The 5000-nt window shown below is 26.3% G+C and overlaps 1 protein-coding gene across 1 annotated transcript in view; it reads right to left on the reverse strand.

Annotated features, from left to right (window-relative positions):
• The window catches only part of LOC115233967 (peripheral plasma membrane protein CASK), a 188232-nt gene that overhangs the window by 182598 nt on the left and 634 nt on the right, over nt 1–5000 (reverse strand). The window lies entirely within an intron of this gene.

Below are 5000 nucleotides of genomic sequence, written 5' to 3' on the forward strand. Positions count from 1 at the left end.
ATATTTATATAAATTTATATATATTTAAAATATTTAAGCGTATATATACGAAAAATTAAAACATAATGTAAATAAATATAGAAAATTTGTCGATGTGGAAACGGATTGCGACATTGTAATATTATACAATATATATATATATATATAGGATAGAATGATATACGTCTAGCACAAATCTACGGGCAATACAAATCTCTACAAGTCGAAGTAACGACACCTTACAATACTGAACATACTAAGCAGATACTTTATCTTCGATACGAGCAAGGTGTCGATAACAGGAAAGCAACATCCGTGTTTAAAATGCTGAATACATACGTTAGTAACTTATTATAGATAATATTCTTTCAAAATATATACTGCATCAATACTTTTGAAATAAATATTAAATAATATTGATGCATATTTAATTTTATATTATATGAGCAAAAGTGGATCGATATATTTTGTTAAATTTAATTATACTTGACTATAAATATATTTAGATTCAGGGTAATAGGAAATCGGGCAAAATTTATATAAAATAATATTGGGCTGCAGTGATCTATATGTCGATTGGCCAAATTCCAACGAGAATACATAGCATCTTTTAGGGACAGTAAATTATTAAAGTAGCATGTAGACACATAAATTATAGTAACTGTGGCAACTTCTTATCTAGATTTTATCATAGCTTTGGAAACATTATTCTCATGCGATAAAACACGAATCGCTCGAATATATTAACATGTCACACATTACTAGAAAACGCTAAGAAATTATATGCAAATTCGAGACAAACTTTATCTCGGTAACATAAAACAAGCTTTATTTCGAAAAGTTAAGATTTAAAGTAGTTATACCTGTGACAATAACTTTGCAAGAAAACTTGTTCCGGCAAGAAATACTGCACATTTTTACAGACGAAGTGAATGTATATGTATAGACAAGAGAAAAAGTTTGACGAGAACTATTTTCTAAACAAGTCGGAGTATTACTAAAATATAAAATATTTTGAATAAATAAATATATATAAAGATAATATTTTTAAAAAAAGGAATTTGCAATCTGTAACTCTCTGTGTTTTCTAGAATGTCTTTAATAATGTCAATAAATGACAATTAAATAAAAAAATCATGGCGTATGATTATTATATCTCAAAACAATTTTGTGATAATAATAAAAAAAAAATTGCTGTTTAATCTATAATTCAATATTTTTTATAACAAAAGAAGAATATAGATATTTTATAAAATTCAATTAGGAGCGCATCATGTGGCCAATAATTTATATTGCGACAAATGTTATTACATACTAAAATAGAACGCAATTTTCCAGTTAAATACGATTGAAATATTAATTTAAAAATAAAATCAAATATACAGCAAATAAATTAATAAATTTGTAATTTTCTCATTTGTTTAAAATATAAAAATGGGCTTTCTCTCTCTTCTTTCACGTTTATCGATGTATCTTCTAAAATATAACGTCATAATGGTTTTTATTATATTGAGACATCAGTTGCCACTTTTACTATAATTGTAATTAAATTTTTTCGTTTATATAATTTATTTGTTGCGCATATCTAATATTTATCTCTATGTCATTATCTGAGAAATAATATAACGTGTGATAGCAGGCAAAGAATGTAACTTCGCTATTCGAAATGAATCCGATATATAAAGTCGATCCGTGTATAATTAAATTCAAGGATAAATTCCATTGATAAGAATTTATTCTATTTTTTGAAGGACATATACACAATGAACATATTGTATGTATAAAATCTGCTAACCGAGAATTTGTACGAGAACAATGAAAAGTAGGACGAGAATCGTAAAAACAGAGCGTACCATCTCGTATCTCGCCTTGTACGTGTCCGCATCGAGATTTAAAACCGTTGGAACGTTCTGAGGATTTCTCGGTGCTTTCGTTCTCCAGCGAGATGGAGCAACGACATAAAAGAATCGAGAAAAGTCTTGTGTATGTGTCCGAATAATTCCCTTTCTATTTCCACAACAATTCTCACGAGATATACAGCTGATTGTTATTTATTAACTGATATAATGTTCATATAGAAACAGATATGTAATATTAATATTTTTATCTTCATGGTGTATTTAGCACAGCACATGCGTGGTATGTGCGCTTTTATTTATTTTTAATTATTTCTTTCACTTTCACAAATACTACAATATTATCAATAATATAATTTAAAAACTCAATCGCAAATTTTTTTGTATTTGTTATGGAAACACAAGAAAAAATTGTGTATACATAATCTTTCATGAACACATTGCATGCCCCAAGAAAAGATAACACATTCAATATTTATTTAAATGATTTGGAATGTATTATAAGACCGACTGTATTATAAGAGATGTGATATCGAAAACTTTTAGAGAAAACGATATATTCTTCAATAGTTATGAAGTAAATTAGAAAATGTATCGCTATTATATCTGCATTTTGAAATATCTTATAAGTATGGAACAAAACATTATAATACTCAATTGTGTGAAAGAAAAACTTTAAAAGAACCATTTGTGCAAAATATACTTTACAGCATTTAAGTTCAATTGACGTAGAAAAGAGCATCAACTGTGCAACTTTAATTAACTGTAACGAATGAAGAATGCACTTCTCGATAACGCTATACAGAGTTTAATTGATGCACTCCATAGCATATGTAAGAATATATGTATGATTTGATCTTCTCAAACCGTTCCCACCGAAATTTTTATGCTATAAAAAGTGTTTCTATTTAAATATAACACAACTGGAAATAATAACATAACAAGCAATTAATTTTTACATGCAATCAGATAATTCTAAATTTGCTCGATAAAAAAAACATTTGCTATATATGTTTAATTAATCATAATTTTTAAAAATGTTCTCTTAGAAAAGAAAATATATATATTAAAATTTATTTTATATTTCCTTCTAATTAATTTTCTTTGTGAGCATAATTTAATTCGTGCGTTTGCCAATTTTAATGCATCATGGAAGACGCAATATTAATATTACTTTCAAAAGTTTTACTCGAATTCGTAATATTCAAATTAAATTTAGGTAAATACCGAGTAATCGATTAAGCGTATCTTAATAAATAGCCTTTGTCGCAAGGATATTACGAATAGTGCATACCACTTATTTCTCTTTAGTCACGAGAAAATCTATTACAATACAAGGACAGAACTTAAAATAGAACACATCGTTAACGTTAAGATAATATAAATTTATATGTCATACACAGGTTCGAGATGATAATGTACGTCTAACAATATATTGATGATAGTACTAAAAAATATGACAGGATTTTAATTTTGTAAATAAATATAATATATGTCTATTTTAAAAAAATTATGTATATTTTAATAACAAAATTGCGACATATATAAATATTAAAATCTTTCTGAATTATATATATTTCCTTCCATAAAATTTTTTTAATGTTAAGCAATATATAAAAATCAAGCATAATTTTTTTTTTTCAAAGATGTTAACACCGATTAATTTCTATGTATACACGCTATATTAATTATATAACATATTTGCTTAATGTTGAAAAAATTAATTAATTAGAGTTATATAATGAAATATAAGCCCAAAAATTATATGACATTTGAATGAAGAAAATACACTGCCGTGTATTGTTTATAGAAACACGATAATTGCAAGCTATAAATAGTTTAAAGACCGAGAATAAATCTAAGTCATAAGTCGATGATCATCAAATAGCTACGCCTTTGTGATATGTATTCTGGTCACAGCTGGTGACGTATATTATTTTGGCATGAAGGTTAGTCAATTGAATGATAAATCAAGTATTGGCTTCCGATACAAACGAAATTGCGTTTCTGTGACAGCAATCTCTGCTTTTCGAGCTATAGTCTTCCAGCAGATTAAATAAACCGTTCCAATGGAATCGAACATTACTAACATAGGTACCCAAAACAAGTATTAAAAACTTCGAATTGTAATTAAATCGTTGTGCAAATTTCTAATCTCTCAACAATGCAAAATATATCTTCATAAATTTGTGTTATCTTTAGCTCGTATATCGATAGATGATTATTGTGATTGTAAAAAATTAATTTTTGTATTATTATTTGTAATATTATTATATATTATATATAATCATAATATATATTTCGACTAAAATATCAAATAATATATAAATGTTTTATTGAATGTTTAAAATTTTTGTAGATAAATGGTAAAAAAAGTTTTCTACTTATGCTTTAAAATTGTGGCTACCTATATTCCTATATCTATTCTTTGGGGTACTTTATAGATCAATACAGATACAATCTCTTTATAAATTTATCTTTAAGGCCCTTTATGTGTTAGGTTTCTGAACAGACACGATGCAGAGATTTATAAATATCCAACGACTATCATATTAAAAAATATAATTCTTCAGAATTTTTTCTTCGAGCTTTAGATAATTATGATATATAATTTAATTATTATATTTTTCAACCATTTACACATTTCTTGCTCTCTTTTCGTAGAAATGCATGTTTTAATGTTTCTATTTTTCTTTTCGAGTTGGGCAATAATCTTGTTTCCTGGGCGAAGTGGAAAAAGCTGGACACGTAAGGGTCTAAATAAATGGTCTATTGACAGGCAGACCTGATAAACGAATGAGCTGTTGCCAATATGCCAGCTAAGTCGTTTATTTCGAAAGAAATGTAACTTAACCGAACCTCATTGAAATAAGTTATTATATCAATTTTGTATATTAATATTTCTTAAATTTGTAACATCTTTATTAATTAATAATATTTTCCATAATAAACATGTCAATTTCACATCTGAGAAATTTGATATAACAATAAAGGGCGTATCATTTTTTTAATTATTATTTAACAAAACATTAATATGTCAATATTTTAAATGTACTGAGACTGACTTGTAGAAAACTACAAACAGGATAGGGTCATAAATTTAGCTGTACTTTATAGTATAGAAACAAAAGAGAGAAAAAGAGAAATGATACAATTTTATTTGCC

Source organism: Formica exsecta, unplaced genomic scaffold (assembly GCF_003651465.1).
Source record: "Formica exsecta isolate Colony F162 unplaced genomic scaffold, ASM365146v1 scaffold192, whole genome shotgun sequence".
Taxonomy (NCBI): Eukaryota; Metazoa; Arthropoda; class Insecta; order Hymenoptera; family Formicidae; genus Formica; species Formica exsecta.